General features: G+C 45.4%; 1 protein-coding gene across 5 annotated transcripts in view; it reads right to left on the bottom strand.

The window, feature by feature from the left end:
- Nucleotides 1-22,164, bottom strand: part of PBK (PDZ binding kinase) — a 1,262,077-nt gene that overhangs the window by 552,276 nt on the left and 687,637 nt on the right. The window lies entirely within an intron of this gene.

Below are 22,164 nucleotides of genomic sequence, written 5' to 3'. Positions count from 1 at the left end.
AGAGAAATAATGATTTGTCAATTCATAACAGCCACTTGGCCCACCTAATTTGCTCATAAGCCCTACTTACCTTAAAATGCTGCATGTTCTATAACAAAAAAAAAAAACAAACAAAAAAAAAAACTTATGCACTCACCATAACTATGCATCTGTGTTGTCCATTTTCATTCTTCCTTAACCGATGGGTCTCTGATCCGACCTGAGATCTAGCTTGACCACATTTCACCTAGACTCTCTGATCTGACTCTCATGCTACTTCCTTTACACATAATGCCTCAGACCCCTGTAATACACCTCTGAGTTTGCTGTCCCAGAAGCAAATGGACTAACAGCAGCCAATATAAAAGGTGATTCAAAGAAAAAGACGGCGGTTCAAACAGGAACAGAGGCTCCAATATTACTATCAGGTCACTCCCACATGAAAGGTCAGGGGGAAGGGGGCAGGAAGTAAAGGAAGAATGAAAATAGACAACACAGATACATAGTAATGGTGAGTACATAACTTTTATATCTGATGTTGTCATTTTTATTCATTCTTCAACTGATGGACAGAGTCTCCAGCTACGAGAACATTGGGTGGCCCTCATGGAAGGGGTCCTAATGGAGAGATGAAAAGTCAGCAAGCAAAGGAGTGTAGTAGTGCTAAAACTGAATTCATCTTCAGGTCTTGGTTAGTACCTTCATCTGCGGGACCCTGTTTTTCACAAAATCTCACCAAGCTGACACTGATATATATACTGTATTTATACAGCATATAATATGAACAGAAGTATGTCATAAACTAAAAGTGATAGCTGGGTGCACAAGACCCAGGATTTATTTTTTTTATCATTTGTTAACCGGAAAAGTTTGACTTGGAACAAAGCCAATTTTTAGAAGAGGCCCAGGAAGAAATGCTCCTGATGCATGTCTTTGTAACGTGGGAGGAAACTAGAGTACCTGGAGAAAACACACACGAATGCAGGGAGGACATGCAGACTCCGCACAGAAGGAACTCCAGCCAAGAATTGAACCACAGAATCTCTTGCTGTGAGGCGACACTGCTACCACCGCACCATCCACAGGATAAACAAGTGCCCAATACTGTTAGGTGCACTAGTGCCAGGACTGGAAAAAAATGACAGTTTAGAATCCTCAAGCTATGGAAACATTCCTATAATGGGGCCAGGCCAGGCCCAAGGGGAGGATGCCCCCCCCCCTTTGTAGAAGGATGTAGCAGTCCACAAAAATCACAAAAACTGATAGGCCAAAGAAGAGTTGATGGAGTGAACTATTGAGAATAAGAAAGAAATTATGTATTGTTAATATTATACAAAAATATTAATTCATTAAGATTAAGTCACTCTAAGGGGATCCAGTATCTGTCTCCCTGGGATGACATGATCGACAGATCACGATGCTTTGCCAGAGATGGCCTGCACCTGTCGCTCTTGAGATTCCAGATACTGGCTAAGGCTCTTGCCACTGCTAAAGTGCCTTTTTTAGGCAAGGTTCAAATAACAAATTCACCACTGTAACAGGTACAAGCAAGCAAAATCTGAGGTAATGCTACTCAATGTTAGAAGGCTACACCTCAAAATGCATTCACTCGAGGCACTCCTTAAAATGGAGAACATCGAGCATGGCGCCATCTTTAAATTTCTAGTCTCCCACCAGGACACAAGTGCTCTTCAGCAATTACATTCTGCTAGCCGGTAAGCCATTAGACCTCAGGAATTTGTTTTAAAAGTGTTCAGATTTGTGAAGTAATACTTACTTTTTTCTCTTGCCTTGGTTGGCTCTGCCCTGCTCCGTTCGCCCTCGTTAACGCTCGGGCTCTCTCCACTCCCCTGCCCTGCCCCCTATTCCCTCCCACCCCCACTACCTCTACATTTATAGTAATCATAGCCACACCCACAGCTCACCCTCACATCACCTCCACCAATCACAGCTCCTCAAGTCATATCACATTAAACCACACCAACTTGCTCCACACAAAATACTCCCAATCGCATTCATTCCCACTAGGCATTTTTTGCATCACCCACACTACTTCCCCATCCACATATAGTGCAACCCTATAATTCCTATTCAGACCCCCTCCCCACCTAGGAACAACATAAACTTTATAACCATGACTATCACACAACTACATCTAGTCTGTCTTCTCATAATTCTTTACAACACCACAAGTTATCACTCTAGCAATATCCCTAAACTTAGTAGCACAACACTGCATTATGCACTCTCATACACAGACACCACACATTATAATAATATCTGTCCACACTTATTCAAGAACTATATAACGGACCAATTCAGAACTAAACACATATGCTCTCATTCCTACTCCAAAAAAACACAATACTTTCTCACACTCCTCACCAAACTCCAACATCTGTATAACCATTTTAACTCCAGGGTCACCATAAGTGGGGATATCCACCCCAACTCAGGCCCAAATCCATCCTGTCCAACACAAACTGCTCAAACACAAATGTCAGAACATAACACCCCACTTTCTTCATCCCTGGGCAAATCAACAACAGCAGCAAAACCAACCATCTTTTAATGCTAAATATTAATATTAGAAGTATCAAAAATAAAATACCTGAACTCCAGGCCACAATAGCACACTACTCCCCAGACATAGTTGCTTTAACAGAAACCTGGCTAAATAAAATCATAGCTAACTCAGAAGTTCTCCCTACCGGCTACAATATCATTAGACAAGACAGACCACTTCGTAAAGGGGGTGGAACTGTCTTACTCTACAAGTCCAACTTAACTGTCCGTCAATTACCAAACTCCTACCCCCTCTCCCAATAATTGGGACATACTTATCTCACAACTTCAACTTCACCCTAAAAAGGTCATCACCACAATTGTGATCTATATTCCACCTGGTAATACACCTGCTAGCCTTGAAGACTTCTTATCTTGGTGTTCTTCCACATACTCACAAGAAACCCTTATTCTGGGGGACTTCAACCTAGATTGGTTCACCTGTATATCAGAACCACCAAGTAATCTAATAAATCTCCATTGCTACCAGCAGCTAGTCCAAATTCCAACTAGGTGTGATAAAAAATCTAAAAGGGAATCCATCCTTGACTGGGTCCTAACTAGCAACCCCACATTGTACCCTCACACAGGCAGTCTCCCAGACACCTTAAGTGACCACAACATAATATACTTTATATGTAGTAGAACAAGCAAATGCAAAACCACTAACTATATATCCACTAGAAACACAAAAAAAATCTCTCCTGAGGTCCTCAACACTTTACTGTGTAACTGTGACTGGACCCCCCTAAAAACCCTCCCACTTGACCAGGCTGTAGCATATATTTCAACAAAACATTTCTACAACACCTAGACACTGTCGCTCCATTGCGCAAAATCAAGGTTAGAAACTCTACAAACCCCTGGCTCAGTAAAGAAACCAAACAAATCCTCAAGTCCAGACACACTGCCTGGCGTTACTATCAAAAAAACAAAGAAACACAAAGCCTAACTAAGTACCAAGAACTGCGCAACCGTGCAAAAAAATGCATTAGGCTGGACAAAAAATCCTACTACACAACATTACAAACTAAATACCAACACAACCCGCAAAAAATTTGGCAAAATGTAAACCAGCTACTAAAATCCACCCAAAAGGCTACCCCCAAACCAACCACCCCTGACACTAAAGTTCCCATCGAAACACAATTCATCTCCCACTTTGTGAACTTAATTCTATCCTTAGTATCACAGGACAGTTCCTTCCTCACTATCCCCCCCAACACAAATAACACTAATACAAGCTTTACCCTCAAAACAGTTTCCACCACTTCAATCAAAAGCATGCTCTCCAAACTAAAAACCTCATCAACAGCAGCCGACCTACTCCCCAGCTATTTCTTGAAACTTACAGCAGATGCTATTGCTATCCCAGTCTCCACTCTCATAAACAGATTAATTGTTGAAAACTATGTGCCCAAACTCTGGAAAATATCCTATGTTACACCCATACATAAAGGCGGGACCTCCACTGAACTTAATAACTACAGACCCATTGCTTTACTCTCCCCCCTGGCCAAAATCCTAGAAAAATGCATCCATACCCAGATGCTAAACTATCTCCTAGACTGCAACATACTGTCACCTACTCAGCATGGTTTCAGACCTGCCCATAGTACCACTACAGCTCTCCTCTGCTTCACAGACACAGTAAACAGTCTCAAAAATGAAGGCCTGCAAGTGTCAACTCTTTTTTTGGATACGTCCAAAGCATTTGACAGTCTCACACCAAATCCTGCTAAACAAACTAAACCAATATCATCTATCTAATTCCGCTCTTACCTGGTTCCAAAGCTACTTAACTGACAGGTACCAAGCTGTGAAATGGGAAAATTCTCTCTCCTCAGCTGCCCATAACTATAGGAGTCCCACAGGGTTCTATCTTAGGACCACTACTATTCACAGTCTTCACAAATGACCTCCACACCTCCACACAGCATGCATCTATAATTCAATATGCAGATGACACTACCTTAATCTGTGCTGCACAAAACATTCCCACCCCTCCTGCAAACAACTCAACTAGCATTCTCTGACGTTGAAAATTACCTTACCAAAGCCCAACTTATCCTCAATCCAAAGAAAACTCAGCTTATGATTATAACCAGTTCTAACAAAAACACTAACACAGTCAATTCACTATCTACTCCACAAATGCTACTACAATTGCTTCAGTGGCACAGGCTAAGCTATTGGGAATAACCATAGACTCCCACCTAAAATTTGATAGTCATCTGAACTTAACTATTAAAAAAGTACATGCCAAACTGGGGTCACTCTACCGTATCAAACCATTTCTTACCAACAACACAAGATCAGCCATTGCTCGCTCCCAACTTCTATCCACCCTACTCTATGCATCTCCCATTCTGACTAATCTCAACAAAACTGAACTGAGCAAAATGGAAGCTTGCTATAACAGAATTGCCCATTTTGCTGCAAATTGCTCATATAGAACTCATCACTCCACTGGCTTGAACTGCCCAACCTCCTAACCTACAATCAGCTCTGCCTCTGTCATTCTATCTATTACCTCCCCAATAAGTGTCCTGCCCTCAAAAACCTAGTACAACATCACTCAGCCAAAAGGCCTCTTAGATCATCAAGCAAACTACTACTAGAAGTCACTAACAGCTACAATAGCTTTGGAGATGCACTTTATAGTAGTTCGGTGGCTAAAAAATGGAACTCTGTCCCTACTAGCATTCAAAACACATCATCCAAAGCCTCCTTTAAAGACCTCATCAGGCAACATCTCAAGCAAAGTTGTCAGTGCCATGACTGCTCCCCAGGCTAGTGAAAGCGGATAACATATGCATACTAAATCTAGAGCAATTGATAATAGTTTTTCAATCTTACTCACAAACACTGGCTAATCTACAATGTATGTACTGTACCTGTGTACTATGTATGTATTCTACCTACATTCCAAAGTTCAGCTGTACACCACAAATCTATTACTTACCTTTATTTTTAAAACTAATATTTTTTTTGATTGTTCTCTCCAATGTAACTGTTTGTGCCGCATACCACTGTAAAAACATGTCTCTTGTAATTTGTGTGTATACTGATTATGTCTAAATAACTAAACGTGTCTGTAATTTTTCTTTGTGGAGCTTTTCTCCCCGGGCCTCTGCTGAAAAAGGGCCTTTTCGGCTCAGTCAGACACCCCCGGTTAACAAATGTAAAATAAATAATAAAATAAATCTGTGCAGTGACAGAGACCTGATTCAAGGCTCCAGAGAGCACCCCTGCATTACTAGGCTATAATTCATACCACGCCTTTCGGCCAACTAACCTGGACTGAAACACTAATGGTGGAGGCAAGTCCATATTCATTAAGGAGATCCACACCTCCAGGCTAGTTGCTCAGTATAATGCATCCGAGATTATTCAAGTGCAACTAACTCTGGGCAAGACCGCAATCCAAATTGTAACTTGCTACAGATCCCCCACCATGCCCCAGGATTCCCACTCCTCATTTCTTAATACACTAGAAAATATTAGGGTACAACCCAACACCCTAATAATGGGCGAGTTCAACTACCCCACCATTAACTGGGAAAACTACTCGTGTGCCAACTCTTTTGCTCGTTTTCTGGAATTCATAAATTCCAACGCCTTGGATCAACTTATCCAGACCTTCACCAGGGGCAGCAATATCCTAGACCTGGTCATTACCAACATAGGTGACCGGTGTTCCACACCAGAGGTCAATTCCTTGTTGGTCAGATCCAACCAAAAGCTAATCAGCCTAGACATCCACAACCCGCCCCCACCACCCATTAAGGAAACCACCGAAAAACTTTCTCCAACGCCAGCTTCACGCTTCTTAAGACAGAAGTGGCAAACATCACGACACCCATGCAGATGGACAATAGAGGTACAACTGCCGAATCCTACACAAATGCACTTTATAAACACTTACACAAGTGCATGGATCGTGCTATCCCTAACAGAACCAAGATGCTATCCTCCAAAAAAAAGAAGCCAATCTGGTGGTCCCCTGCCATAAACAAATTCTACAACAGAAGAAAATCTGTTGCAAAAAAGAATAAAATCCCATGATAGGATGAACTCCCTGGTCAGCCTCAGTAAGAAGCTGAGATCCCTCAAAATCCTCTAAAGCTAGTTATGAAAACAAAATTGCCACTGATTCTAAAGATAACTACAAAGCATTCTATAGCTATGTCAAGAATCTCAATGGCAACACTCAGATCTGCTCCGAGTTACAGCACAATGGCACTAAATATACAGAACCAACTGATATTGCCAACATCTTGGCAGATAGGTTCAATGCTAACTTTACACCCCCCCACCCCCCCAAAGGGCCCATCTCTATACCAGAAGAATGCAAAGTTCCTGTAATCATGGCTGCACAGGTAAAAAACACACTCTCCAAAGCCAAGAACACAGCATCCATGGAACTTGACAACATCCCAGGCTGCGTTCTACATGAACTACAGAATGAACTGACACCCCACCTAAGCACCATGTTCAATCATAGCTTCACCTCAGGCTTTGTGCCCACTGAATGGCGCACAGTGACAGTTATCCCACTCCACAAAGGGGGAGCCCAGGAACTACCACCCCATTAGTCTAACGAGCCTGGTCTGCATGGCCATGTAACTTATAAACAAAGACATTGGTAATCTCCAAACTCTGGACCACACCCATTTTGGATTTGTAAAAGGCAGATCATGTCTCCTAAACCTGACTGACTTCTTTGAGGAGTCACCAAAGCCGTAGACGTGGGTAAGATGGTTCACACAGCCTATCTAGATCTCACCAAGGCATTTGACACCATCCCCCCTCTGGAATTACAGATAAACTCACTAAATTAGGTATAAATCCCTATGTCACAAGATGGGTTGCCAACTGGCTCACTGACAGAACCCACACTGTGAAAGTAGCAGACTCCAATTCCGACTTCAGATCAGTGACAAGTGAGTACCACAGGGTTCAGTCCTGGGTCCTCTCCTGTTTGGAATATACTTTTCTGAAGTACAGGCCAACACAGAAGGTCTTTGGCTAACGAAGTTCGCAGATGACTGCAAACTAGGAGCATAATTGAAACTCCTAATGACGTGTACATCCTACAAAAGGGCCTCACTGAGACAGATGCCTGGTGTAAAAGCCATGGCCTCAAGCTCAATGCTAAAAAGTGCACTGTCATCCCCTTTGGTAAAAACTCTGTACCCATGAGCTACCACATAGGTGGCAGTCTACTTAACAGCAAAAGTGTGTTGAGACCTTGGGACACAGGTGGACACAGTCTCTCCTTTGACAATCACATCACCACAGTAGTCAGGAAATCCTTCTACTTGGCACACCTCATCACAAAAGGTTTCTCATCCAGGAAAAAAGAGGTCATTGTTCCCCTCTACCCATCACTCATTAGACCTACAACATACCTTTTGGTATGTACCTCACAAGACATCTACAACTGGAAAGGCCGCAGAAATACCTCACAAAGAGGATTACTGGTCACAAACAGATGCCCTACGCAGACTGTCTCAAAAAACTCCAGCTTTACTCCATCGCATATCGCCTACTCAGAAGCGATCTCTGCCTAACATACAAAGCTTGGTCAAACCCAGAGCTGTTGGACATGCTCCACTTAAAGAAATTCCAATCCCCCCGAGCTACTCGGTCTAGGGACCTAAACCTTGTCGCCACAATAAACAAAAGATGCTGGAGGGATAGATTCCTGTCCCACAGACTTCCCATACTCTGGAACAAACTAACTATAGCAAACAAAGCTCATTATTAGCACTCTTCAAGAAAAATCTTGATGATTGGATGGGAAATAGGAAATTCACCCCAGGGATCACTTCTGTGGCTCTGCTCGACAGGAGCACAGGAAAATAATTTTCTTGGGTGCCGAAAGCCAGGGTACCTTTCTGGCTAGGCTTGTATAGGGCCCTAGGGCCGATAGCCTAGTACCTACCTATGAACCTAAGAAATAAGTTAGAGGACCAATTCATGTAACTCCATATGAATTTCAGAAAAAGTCATTACTGGGCACACTGTGGGTGCTGCAAAGATCACTACTGGCCGACATCAAAGAGTGAAACAACACTAATTTCATGAACTTTAATTGTACTTTGACTTAGGAATGGGGTCCATTCCCATCACAATATTACAAACACAAAAGGTTTGGAGAAATTAGGAAAAAAAAAAGGCGTCCCCAAAGTAAGGAGAATCAGGAAGATCAGGAGACATCTGAAGAAGAAATACCGACATGGGAAAAAACAATATTTAATATGATGTAATATCTATGCAAAGGAGAAAGCAACACTAATCAATACAAAAAAGCAGCACCAAAGACATTTGAAGAGAAATGCAGGCAAAGGAATCTCGACATGGAAAACTTTACAATACCAAAAAAAAAAATAAGACAGAGGAAAAGTAGAAAAGGAGATTAGCGATGGAGAGGTTAAAGAAATAGAAAAAAAGAAGTTATGTACTCACCATAACGTTCCATCTGAGTAGTCTTCAACCTGTGGGTATACGGATCCTTATCGGATCCGAGACGGCAGTTTCACCAGCATCTGATCCGAGCTCCAAGCTCCTCCCCTTACTCATAATACCCCTTTCATCTCCTTCCTTCCCTCAGATCGAGTTTGCTGCACCATCAACCTAAGCCCAACACAATTAGACAATACCACAACAGGTTATAAACAAACCTACCCAGTAAGAACAGGAGAGCCGCAGAGGCAGTCTCTCCCACCTACCAGAGTAATAAACCATAAGGTCAGGGGGAAGGAGGGAGGGACGGTTGAAGACGAAGTACAACTACTCGGATGGAACGTTATGGTGAGTACATAACTTCTTTATCTGAAGTAGTTTACTTCATTTGTTCTTCAACCTGTGGGACAAAGTCCCCCAGCTACTAAACACTTGGGTGGCCCTCGTGGAAGGATTTTCTGGAGCACCGCAGATCCAAAGGATGCTCTCCCTCTAGATATCCTGTCCAGCTTATAGTGAGAAATGAAAGCATGAGACGAGGACCAAGTAGCCACCGAACAAATATCATCCAGAGACACCCTGGACCAAAAAGCTGCCGAAGTAACCATGGATATAGTAGAAAGTGCTTTTACTTGACCCGGGGGTGATATACCCTTGTCTTTGTATACCTGAAGGAGACAATGAGAGATCCATCGAGCCAAAGTTACCTTCGAGATTGGTTTGCCCAGGAAGGGTTTAGAGTAAGACGCAAATAACTGGTCAGACTTGTGAAAGGTTTAAATTCTGTGCAAGTAAAATCTCAGTTGTCTATGTACGTCTAACAAATGCAATTTATATTCACCCCTGTTCTGAAAATTTGGAAAGAACACCGGTAAATTAATCGTCTGGTTGATATGGGATACCCTGTCCATACGGAAAACAATATATGGAGCTTTGATAGACAACGCTTGAAGTTCTGAAACCCTCCTAGCCGAAGTGATAGCTATTAGGAAGGCCATTTTCCAGGATAAAAAGTTTAGGTCCACTGACATAGCCAGCTCAAAGGGTGGAGCAACCGGAGCCTATAAAACCAAAGTCAGATCCCAAGGCGGGGTAGGATCCTTCACTGGAGGTCATAAAAGGAAGGTACCCTTAATAAAGGTTTTACAAAGTTTAGAGGATGCTAAAGAAACCATGTTCTCCCCAATATGAAAGTTGGAAATGGCAGCCAACTGAACGTACACAGTAGAACAGCTAGCACCTTGTTGAAATATATATGCCAAGAATTCCAACACTGCTGGGATGGGAGCTGTGAAATGATCCAGATCCCTTTGAGAAGCACAGATGGAAAATGCTTCCATTTACTGCGGTAAAGCTTCCTGGTAGATGATTTATGAGCTGCCACAGAATAGTCTTGACTGGAGAAGACAAACTGGGAGTCCCAGCTATCACAGGAAATGGAGCAACCAAGCAGTGAGCTTTAAACGGTCCAGGTTTGGAGTAACCCCTGAGGGGTGAGAGATGAGATCTGGAATCGGATCTATGACCCATGGTGGAGCTAGAAGATGAGAACAGAGGAAGGGAAACCATACTTGGCAAGGCCAAATCGAGGCAATAAGGATCACTTTGCTCCCCAGCCTGCGAGCCTTCTGGAGGAAATTCGAAATAAGAGGTAACGGGGGGTAAGCATAGAGAAGACTGGGAGGCCAAACATGAACTAGAGCGTCTCTGAGAGACTCCCCCTGCGGGTGGTTCCGAGAGATGAACTCACTGCACTTCGCTTTGGAAAGAGATGCAAAGAGATCGCAGCAAGGCCAACCCCACTCGAAGAAGATCTGGTCCGCTACTGAAAGATTCAAAGACCACTCGTAAGGCATCAGAATAGTCCTGCTCAGTTTGACTGCCAGTATGTTGGATCGTCCCGGAATGTGCATTGCTACCAGAAACCAGCTGGTGGAGATCGCCCATTCCCACACTCTCATGGCCTCGCAACAAAGGGGATAAGATCTGGCTCCTCCCTGCTTGTTGATGTACAAGACTACTGACATGTTGTCCGACTGTATTTCAATAGCTCCCAGAGGGAGAAAGGCATGAAGGGCCTGCAATGCTAAAATGACCGCCCTCATCTCTAGGAATTGATATACAACTTGGTCTCATGACTGTCCTTCCTGACCAATGCCTCCCCCACCCTAGTTGGACGGCATCTGTGGTCACCATGGCTTGGGGAGGGGCTGCAACAAATGGACATCCCTCGGCCAGTTCCGAGGAGTGCATCCACCAGAGGAGGGACTCCCTACCAGCCCTGCTGATGTGTATTGGATGCATCAACGGCAGATCTAATCATGACCACTGGACTGCTAAAGTGTACTGTAGAACTCGCATATGTAGACGAGCACAGGAGGAAGGGCAATTGTGGCTGCCAGGGAACCAAGAGCTCATAGTACCATCTCTGCTGACGGGAGGTGCGACAATGACCAGGGACACATGGAGTAGTAAGCTCAGAATTCTCTCCGGGGTTGGAAAAACTTTCATTTGCAAAGTGTCTATCCTTGCTCCAATGTACTCTAGAACCTGGACCGGGAATCAGAGAAGATTTTGCTGTGTTGATAGTGATTCCCAGGTAGCCTGACAGCTTCATAAAGTAGTCTCTGGCTTGACAAATTAGATGCTTAGTGGGAGCAACAAGGAGCCAATTGTCCAGGTACGGGAAGACCTGCATTCTCTGAAGCCTCAGGTGAGCCACTACAAAGTACAGTTGTGTACACTTACCAAAAATGTAGATGTTCGGAGTGTCTTCACTGTTGCAGTCATCACATTTGGGTTATCCCTGCAGGGAGACTTAGTATTTCTGCGTCAGTTGCCATTGCCTGAAGACTGACGTCAGGTCGTCAGTGGTATAAAGGAAGGCAGCTGACGCCATTACATCAGTTTTTCTTATCATAACCAGTCAGGAGCCCCCAAAGTAGAAGGCCAGGCTCTGGTGGTAGGACTTCACCAGTGGGAAAAAATACAACTGTACTATGTTCTTCATGTTTCACTGTTGCAGTCATCACATTTGGGTAGATTTCCAAAGCTGAGGAAATGGGTGCAGGCAGTCAAGGAAGCTAAGGGCTGGCTAGCATGCCCTGCACGACAGCAGAGGCAAAACCTGCCCTGGACTTAGAAAAAGAGAGGCAGGTGGTAATGTTTGGTAAAGGTGTGAACAGATGTCCTAGGATGTCCCTGGTGAGGACTCCTCTGAGGAAAGCTGCATTGGTGGAGGCTGCTCTGGTGTAGTGGGTCCTGATCCCCCTTGGGGGCCATGCTGTTTGTAGCAGAAATGGATGCAGTGTGCTATCCATTTGGAAATGGTTTGTTTGGAGCTAACTTTGCCATTGGCCTCTGAAGCAAAGCTAACCAGCAGTTGATCAGATTTTCTGAAGGGTTTAGTCCTGTCCAGATAGTATCAATCTGTCTATGCACATCTAGAGAGTGCAGAATCCCCCCCCCCCCTTGTATTGAGGGTTAAGAAAAAAGGTGGGCAAATGGATGGATAGGTTAAGAACCACACTGGATACCACCTTGAGCATGAAGGATGGATTATTTCTGAGGGATACCCTGTCTGCATGGAAGATGATGAAGGATTCCCACTGCCATGAGCACTTGCAGTTCAGGGACTCTTCTGGCTGATGTGATGGCCAGGAGGAAGGCAGTCTTCCAGGAGAAAAATTTTAGCTCTGCAGGAGGAAGGCCGTCTTCCAGGAGAGAGATTTTAGCTCTGCAGATGAACTGGTTCGAATGGAGGCAGAGTGAGCTTTTCCAAGACAAAGTAAAGATTCCAGGCCGGTGTTGGTGCCCTTCTGGGGGGCCTCAAGTTGTTAACCCCTCTGAGGAATTGCTTGATCAGAGGGTGTGAAAAAAGAGGCTGTTCAGTGGGAAAATGAGTGGAAATAGCAGAGGCATGAATTTTTATAGAGGAGAAAGAGAGACCACTGTGTAGTAGATCAGCTAAGTAATCCAGGATGAGAGGGATGGTGGGCTCTGCCATGTTGGCCCCCTTAGCCTGGATCCAGGTGCAAAACCTTTTCCATGTATCTGCATAATACTTTCTGGTGCTATGGCATCTGGCCTCTTGGATAACATCCAGAACGTGTTAAATGAGGAGGGCAGACTGGTCAGGTTATAAGACAAGCTGCCAAATTGAGTGTCTGCAGTTGGGGGTGCATGAATTTCCCTTCTCTCTGGGTTAGGAGGTTGGGAATTGGAGGAAGATTCCATGGGGTAGTGTGGACAGACTGTGCAGCAAGAAGTACCAGTGCTGTCTGGACCAGTCTGAAGCTAAGAGAATGGTCCTTAGTTTTTCCTCCCTTATTTTGATCAGTACCTTGGGAATGGAAGTAGGGGAGAAAAGGCAAAGACTGAGCGATTTAACCACGGGAAGGACAGGGCATCTACTTTCCATGCCAGGCAGTGATGTTCCCTGGTGCAGAATTTGCTAAGCTGATGGTTGATGTGCGAGGCAAAGAGGTCGACCTCCGGGGTTCCCTATTTCTGAGTTATTAGTAAGAAGGTGCATCTGTGGAGCTGCCACTCGTGGGGGGGGGGTCTAACAGTTTCCTGCTTAATTGGTCTGCCAAGGAGTTGAGAGAGCCCGGCAGGTATTGTGCTAACAGGTGTAGATGCATGGAAGAGGCTGTGAAGCAAAGGGCCCTTGGCCAGCCTGCACAGTAAATCGGAGTGAGTCCCTCCCTGCTTGTTGATGTATCACATCACTGTGATGTTGTCTGTTTTGATCAGGAGAAACCCTGGAGAGAGAAGGGGTTTGAAGGCTATCAAGGCGTGCTGCACAGCCATCATCTCTTTTAGACTGATGTGCAGAGGGAGTTGCTGAGGCTTCCATTGGCTCTGTACGCACCTGCTGTCCAGTTGTGCACCCCAAGCATAGTCTGATGTGTCTGTGGTGAGGGTCTGGGTGGCGGGGTGTAGTGAGAAGGGCAGTCCCTTGTTATGAGAGCAGGATGTTGCCAACCAAAGAAATACATCCCTCATGCAAGGAATAATAGGCAAGAGAGTTTCCAGATCCTGAGAGTGTTGACACCAAAGGCTCTTAAGTTTCCTCATATGCAGTCTGGCATATGGAATAAGGAGTATACAAGATGCCATGAACCCCAGCGCTTGCAGCAAAAGTAGTTATGTCTTACCATAACATTCCATCTGTATTGTTGATACTCGTTCAGTCATTACGCATGGGTATCGGTTCCGAGCTCGGAACAGAGCCAGCCATTTTCCAAGCTCGCATCAACTTCAAAACTCGAGCTAAACTCTTACCCACAATTCCCCTCTCCCTGTTACCTCAGATTGAGTTTGCAAGTTAAAGAATGTAGAGGCTACCTCTAGTCAAATAACCTAAGAGAACTGGATGGTGAGATCCACTAGAAACCACAGGAGAGGGAAGGAGGGAGGGTCGTAATGACTGAACAAGGACAACAATACAGATGGAACTTTATGGTAAGACATAACTTCTTTATCTGATATTGTTAATCCTCGTTCATTCCTTACGCATGGGACAGAGTCCCCAGCTACCTCTGTTCCTGGGAGGCTCTCAGGGAAGGACATTCCTGAGCACCATGGAACCGAAAGATGCTCTTCCCCTGGAGGCCAAATCCAATTTGTAATGATTGATGAAGGTATGAGGCGTAGCCCAAGTTACAGCTGCACAGATGTCATGTAAAGAAGCTCTGGCATGGAAGGCAGCAGAAGTTGCCACCAACTTGTTGAATGAGCTTTCATGGTAGTAGGCGACGAGATATTACGTTGTGTGAAAATAAAGGTCACACAGTCCTTCAACCATCTAGCTAATGTGACCTTAGCAACAGCAGATCCTAATCTAGATCCAGAAAAGGCCAAAAATAACTGGTCAGATTTACGAAAGGGTTTAGTCCTGCAAGTAAAAATGGATTTGCCTGTGTATATCTAGGGTATGTAGGCAATACTCTCCTCTGTTTGAATGGTTGGGAAAGAAAACTGGCAATTCAATGGCTTGATTAATGGACATTTCAGAGATCACTTTAGGCAGAAATGACGGATTAGTTCTCAGAGACACAGTAAATACGTCTGGCAGAGGTAATAGCGACCAAAAACAAGGTTTTCCATGACAAATACTTGAGGTCGCAAGAAGAGGCTGGTTCGAAAGGTGCCATTGTCAGAGCTTGTAGAACTAATGATAAATCCCATGGTTGAATAGGTTCTCTAAAAGGTGGCTTCAGATGATTCACACCTTTTATGAAGGTCTTGCACAATTTATAGGACCATAAGAGAGGAATCTTGGACACCCTCATGAAAATTAGAAATTGTAGAAAAATTAACTCTAATGGTAGAGGCCAACAGACTCGATTGAAACAGGTCGGATAGATAGTCTTGTATTATCGACACTGGTGCTGAAAAGGGGTCTACTTGTTTATCTTTCAGCCAACAGGTAAATCTTTTCCACTTGCGCAGATAAGTAATCCTAGTGGAAGACTTATGAGAAGCAATGAGAATATCACGTACTGGTAAAGAAAGATCATTCTGCCTGGCAATCAAGGGAATTGCAGTAGCCAAGCCATTAGCTTCAGGCTGTTCAGAATGGGATGAATCAGGTTCTGTGGGTGTGAGATCAACTCCAGGATTGGATGGAGAATCCATGGTCGATCTAGTAGGTGAGGCCAAAGGAATGGGAACCAAATCTTTCGTGGCCAATATGGTGCTATGAGGATTACCTTGCTCTTCAACTGCCAGGCTTTCTTCAGAAATTGGGGAATGAGAGGAAAGGGCGGAAATGCATAGAGAAGACCAGAGGGCCAATCGTGGACTAGAGAGTCCCTGAGTGACTGTTCTGGAGGGGGAAGCAGGGTGAAGTAGTTGCTGCATTTGTAGTTGGTCGGGGATGCAAAGAGGTCGCAGCAAGGACGGCCCCAGCGGTGGAAGATCTCCGCCGCTATCAAGGGATTCAGGGACCACTTGTGAGGTTGAAGAATGCACCTGCTGAGTCTGTCTGCTATCACGTTGGAACTCCCGGGAATGTGCGTTGCTAGAAGAAAACGGTTGGTAGCCATCGCCCATTGCCATATCCTCATGGCCTCTCGACAAAGGGGGTAAGATTTGGTTCCACCTTGCTTGTTGATGTACCAGACCACCACCATGTTGTCTGATTGAATTGCAATCGTCTCAGACGGCAGCAGGGGATGGAATGCTTGCAACGCCAGAAGCACCGCCCTCAGCTCTAGAACATTTATATGCAGATGGGCCTCCAGTTGGGACCAAGTGCCTTGGACTGTCTGACCCTGACATAAACCCCCCCACCTCATCAGGGAGGTGTCCGTGGTCACTGTGGCCTTGGCTTGCTGGGGGGAGAAGGGGCGAGACCACAGAGAGATTGTGTGTCATCCACCAATTTTCCAGTTTACACCTGTGGATTACTCAAATCATGGTTGAAAGAGGATGCTGAAAAGGATACCATTGGGTGAGCAGTAGCCATTGTAGAAGCCTCATGTGAAACCTGGCCAGGGGAACAATGGTAATGGAGGCTGCCATGGAACCCAACAGCTGTAAAACCAAGTGAGCCGTGGATTTTTCCTTTGAAAGTATTGGAATTAGTTGTTGCTTTATCCTTAAAATTCTGTGCTTTGGAATAGCAGCTCTGCAGTTCTTTGTATCCAAGATAACCCCTATGAATTCTGTCGACTGAGATGGGGTGAGATTGGATTTCTGCCAGTTTATGGTTATGCCTAACCTTTGAGCAGCGAGGAGAAAGTATGCAAGGGCTTTTTCCAGTAGATGTCTGGTGGGGGCGGAAATGAGCCAGTCGTCTAGGTATGGAAATACCTGGAATCCTTGAAGTTGCAAGTGAGCTGTGACAACTGCCATGCACTTTGTGAACACTCTGGGGGCTGTAGAGAGTCCAAAGGGCAGTCCTCTGAACTGGTAGTGACTGGCTCTCGCATGGAAGCGCAGAAATCTTCTTGATCGCCTGTCCAATTTTATGTGGTAGTACGCATCTTGAAGATCTATAGAGCACATCCAATCGTCTTTTTCCAAAAGCGGGAGGATAGACTGTATAGTGACCATCTGGAATTTTTGTACTCTTACAAACCTGTTCAATACACTGAGATCCAATACTGGTCTTCAGTCCCCGGTTTTCTTTGGCACCAAAAATAGTCTTGAGTAGAATCCGGATCCTATCTGGTCTGGAGGGACTATCTGGATGACTCTCTTTCTTAGCAGCTTTTCTATCTCTAGTGCTGCTTCTTTCCTTTGACTGGGTGGAACGTTGGGAAGATTTTTTGAAGGGACGGGACAAAGATCGAAGGGGACATGATAACCTCTGGTTATGATCCTTTGTACCTACGAATCAGTGGTGATGGTTAGCCAGGTAGAAGGGTACAAGGAGAAATGTCCCCCAACCACCTCCAGAGGAAAGGAGTTGGGCCGCTCTTCAGGAGCGCTGGTAGGATTGACAAGGGAAAGAAACCCTGGAACTCTGGTTATGTGGCCCCCTCTGCCCCGAAAGGAGAGTCTTCCCTGTGAATTTCCCCCTCTGCCTCTGGGGGAGAACTCGGCCTGTGTGTCAAGGAAAGGACCCTGAGATTTCTTGAACCATATCTTCCCACTCTTTTGGTTTCGGGAGAAAGCACATTGAGGGGAAGAATAACGGACACCTATGACAGAAAGGGTCTTACCATCCTGTTCACATCTGGTCAATGTGCTTTTAACTTTGGGCCCAAACAACGAGGAGGGTTCAATGGGGGCATTAAGAAACAAAGACTTAAAAGGTTCCGCGAAGTTGCACAAGCGCATCTAGGCATGTCGTCTCAAGACCGCAGCTGAACCCGCCGCTCTAGCTGCTCCTTCTGATGCGTGAGATATCAGTCGCATAGAGGAGTTAGATATAGACTCAATGGTGGCCAGCTGAGAGGCCACTTTGTCACAGACCTCATCAAACACTGCATCAGCCAAGGTTTCAGAGAGCTCAGAAACCAGATCCGTTTGAAGTCTGGTAAAATGTGCCATATAATTCAGGGACCTGATAGCAAAGGTTGCTGAAGCAAAGGTGCGCTTCCCTATTCTGTCCAGGGCCCGGGACTGTCTGTTAGGTGGATGGACAGTCTGGCTTTCTTCTTCTGCCAGATCCTTTTTTGTTGCGGCCACCACCACAAAATCTACAGAAGACCTTTGGACCAATGGGGATCCGAAGTAGGAGGGGACAACATCTTATCTGGCCTCTGGGGAATAGCTTTGACGGTATCGGGGGCCTTCCAAGCACACTGCATGATGAACTTGATGAGTTCATCGGCAGGCGGAGTAACCCAGGAGGTAGGGGGCCAGGCGCGAAAGGCCTGCAGGAACACAGATTCCTCAGGGGTTGGATTAGAGGACTGCCAGTCATCTCTTGGTTTCAGGATTTTGAGGATATCGCCAAAGGATACCTTAGAGGATGACAGAGGGGATCCTTCCCCCTCATCGAAATCTGAGTCTTCGGTGAGGGACTCCTCTATGGAGCCCATGTGCTTTCTCTTGCACAAACTTTTCCGGTGGACCTCCTCAGCGGGAGAAGCTGAGGAAGACAACGGAAAGGGGGATTCCTAAGGGAATATGTCCTGAGGCCCTTGCACCCGGTGTCCACTAGGTGCAACTTGTGAAACCAGCGTACCAGAGGAGGACGGAGGTATAGACAGTCCAGTATCGCCAGCAGCAGCGACAGCCTTCTCCATCAGTTGGAAGGCTGCTCCACCCGGAGAGGAGTGTATGTCTAGGATAAGGGCACTCCTCCCCCAAGTGGCTCAGCCTACCGACCCGGAGTTCCTGGATGGCTGTGGAGCAGAAAGCTATGCGTGTCGCAGCTGACATCCTGGGTTGTAGCAAAACTTTCCTGCCACGAAGGCAACTGCAGTTCCTTAGTGAGATCCATAAAGGGAACTGCAGAAGGGGAAGACTGTACTACATCCATGGACTTTTAAAGGCAATGAAAGAGGAGAATAAGAAGGTGTCTTTGGAGATGGGTGATCACCTCCCAAGGAAGGATAGTTCCTGACCTCTGGCCAAGAATGCCTGGTCCACAAGATGCAACACATCATGTTCGGAAAGGCTTCTAGTGGACCTCACAGAGACTGAGGGAGAAACAGGCCTGTCCACAAAAAAGAGGCAGACTCTGTGCCCATCTCATCTGACCAGACCGAAGACAATGGCGCCGAGAGAGACTCGACTACTGTTGTCTGCACTGAAGAAGTCATCGGTGCTGATGGCATTGTCTGCACCAACACAGGGATCGGTGTCAAAGTGGTTGTCTGTGCCAAAGCTGGGACCGACAAAATTGGAGTCAACAATAAAGGCCTCGGGTCAGAGGAAGATCTCGGAGCCGACTCGGTCAAGGTCTGCACCGACTGAACTGTCGGTGCCGATACAGTGGTAATGATCTGAACCGAGGAGCCCCTCGGTGCCGATATGTAGAAGGCTGCAGGAGAGGACGGAGTCAAATTCACTAATGGAGCCGAAGGTCTGGGCACTGCAAGCACTGGGGCTGACAGAGAGCTCTGGAGCCGAAATTTGTGCCTTTTTAGGTTTTGGTTGGTGCGAGTCCCCAGCCGGGGATGAAGGCAGGGATTTAGCCTTAGAAGAAACATCCATTTTCTTATGGGCTTTAGGAGGGGTTGAGACCTCTGACCCAGAAATAGCCTCTGAAAAGGGAGATTTTAGAAGTCCTTTCAGTATCAGCTTATTTTTCCTTTCTAACAAAGTTCTATTAGAAAAGTTCTCTCAAATAGTACAAGGTGGTTCAACAGATAAATGGGAAGCTCCCAAACAATAAACACGAAGAGTGTGCATCAGAAGTAGGCAGTTTGTGTCCGCAATCAGAACACCGCTTAAACCCCGGACTACCTTTTTTACCTGCCATATTAACTAATAGAAAAGTACCAACAATGGTACAAGAGAGTACTCGAAGGTATGAAAGAGAAAGGAAAAAGGATTACCAATGATGGTAAAGAGAAAATTACATTGCGGTTAAAAAGGTAAGTAAAGGATAGAAAAAACCTGAGGAAATTATGAATGCTAGATGCAATAGGGCAAGAGACAATAAAATATCAACTTTTCTGACAGAAAAGTAATTTGTAAAGCAATTAAACAATTGACTGTACATAGCTCAAGAGAAGAAGCTTGACACGACCGGATGGCAATGCGGCAAACGAAATCTGGGGTAACAGGGAGAGGGGAATTGTGGGTAAGAATTTAGCTTGAGAGTCTGAAGCTGACGCAAGCTTGGAAAATGGCTGACTCTGTTCCGAGCTAGGAAACGATACCCATGCATAAGGAATGAATGAGGATTAACAATATCAGATTTTCCCTTGCAGAAAGCTGGGGCCTGGTGGCCAGTTGAGAGAAGTAAGCTGATAGGAAACTCTGTTTCTCTGGTGTTAGGCATGCCATCTGGGATGCTGTGTCCAGACTTGCTCCCAGGAAGATTATCCTTTTGGTGGGTACCTGTTTGGACTTCTTTTCATTGATGGTTTACCCTAAGGAGGTTAGTAGGTCCTTTACAAAGGCCAGGTCTTTGAGCAGCTTTTCCTGGCTGTCTGCTTGAATAAGGCAGTCATCTAAGTAGGGGTAAATTTGGATATTTGTCTACAAAAAGCAATGTCCGGAGCCAGGCATTTTGTGAAAACTCTGGGAGCAGTTGATAAGCCAAAGGGAAGTGCAGAGAACTGAAAGTGTTGAGAGCCTGCCCTGAAGCGAAGATATTTTCTGCAGGACTCCCTGATGGGAATGTGAAGGTAGGCCTCTTTTAGGTCCAGGGTGACTAGCCAAGCATCCTTGGACAGCATGAGTAGCAGCTGCTGGAGGGTGAGCATTTTGAACTCTGGGATAATCAGGAAGGTGTTTAGAATGGATAGATTGAGGATGGGGTGCCAGGTGCCCTCTTTTCTGGGTACCAGAAAGGTCTGGAGTAGAAGCCTTGGCCTATCTGCTCGGCAGGAATGTGTTCTACTGCTCTCAAGGAGAATAGGGTATGGATTTGCTTTTGAGCCTCTGCCAACTGATTTGGTGGTAGATCTGGGAACCCTTTTTTGGTTGGAAGGGTATGGAAGGAGAATTTGTACTCTTGAGACGCAATGTTCAGAGCCCATTGGACCTTGGTAATGGTGGCCCAGGTGCTTGAGTGAAAGGAAAGTTTTCCTCCTAGAGGTATATGATGGTGGGCAGAGGTAAGGAGGGGGTGAGTCATTGTGAGTTTTTACCATAAGGGGGTGACTTAGAACTCCCTGTTTTTTAAGTGGAGGCAGTCCAATGCTTAGATCTCTGCAATCCATGGGACTGCTGCCTTGGAAGTCTGTTTCCCTGGGGCCTAGGCTGGCCTGTTTACTAGGATGCAGGAAAGGACCAGTGCTTGGAAGGAAAATGCCTGCTGAACCTAGGGGGCTGTACCTGTAAGAAATCATTACAACAGTCTGCATAGATTTTGCTTTTTCTTCCATCTTTTTTTAACACCTTTTCTGCTTTAGTAGCAACTACATTATCTTTGTGCAAGGGTGCATTCAACAATTTTGATTTGGCATGGATTGTCCCTTAAGCCATGCATGTCTTCTAATGACAGATCCAGTGACTGCTGCCCTGTAAGAAGCTTCTAGGGTGCCAAAATCACAGTGCAAAGTGCGTTTAGTTACTTGACCAGCAGAGTGCACTAATTTCTGTAAATCTTTAGATTCTGCCCATGCAGGTAAGGAGGAAATTTTTTGTTTAAGGAGTTCCAAGGTATGTTGTTGATATTTAAGCATATGGAGCTGACAATTTAGTGCCTTGATAGCAAGAGTAGCGGAGGTGTATACTTTTTTTTACTCTATCTGTCCAGTGCTCTAGAATCCCTGTCTGAGGGGGTGGGATTCCTAGCTGAAGTAGCTTTAACCCCTTCTGGGGCTTGAGTAATGACCTCAGGGTCAGCAGTTGGGTTTTTAAAGAGATATTTGTGAGAATCAGAGGACTCTGTAGTACCTGTCTCGCTTTCTGGAAGCAGGACGGAGGGCGCCTGGAATCAACCTGGATTCAAGGAAGACATCATCTACCACATCTAGGACTGGGGGGGATGGCTAAGGGCATGTGCTGTGGATGATCCAGGAACTCTCTGAGTCTCTTTTTAGTGTTGACTCTCCCATTTGAAATGCT

Source organism: Protopterus annectens, chromosome 2.part1 (genome assembly GCF_019279795.1).
Source record: "Protopterus annectens isolate FY-2018-M chromosome 2.part1, PAN1.0, whole genome shotgun sequence".
Classification (NCBI taxonomy): domain Eukaryota; kingdom Metazoa; phylum Chordata; order Ceratodontiformes; family Protopteridae; genus Protopterus; species Protopterus annectens.
Note: the sequence above shows the minus strand (reverse complement) of the source record. Positions and strands in the feature narration are given on the sequence as shown.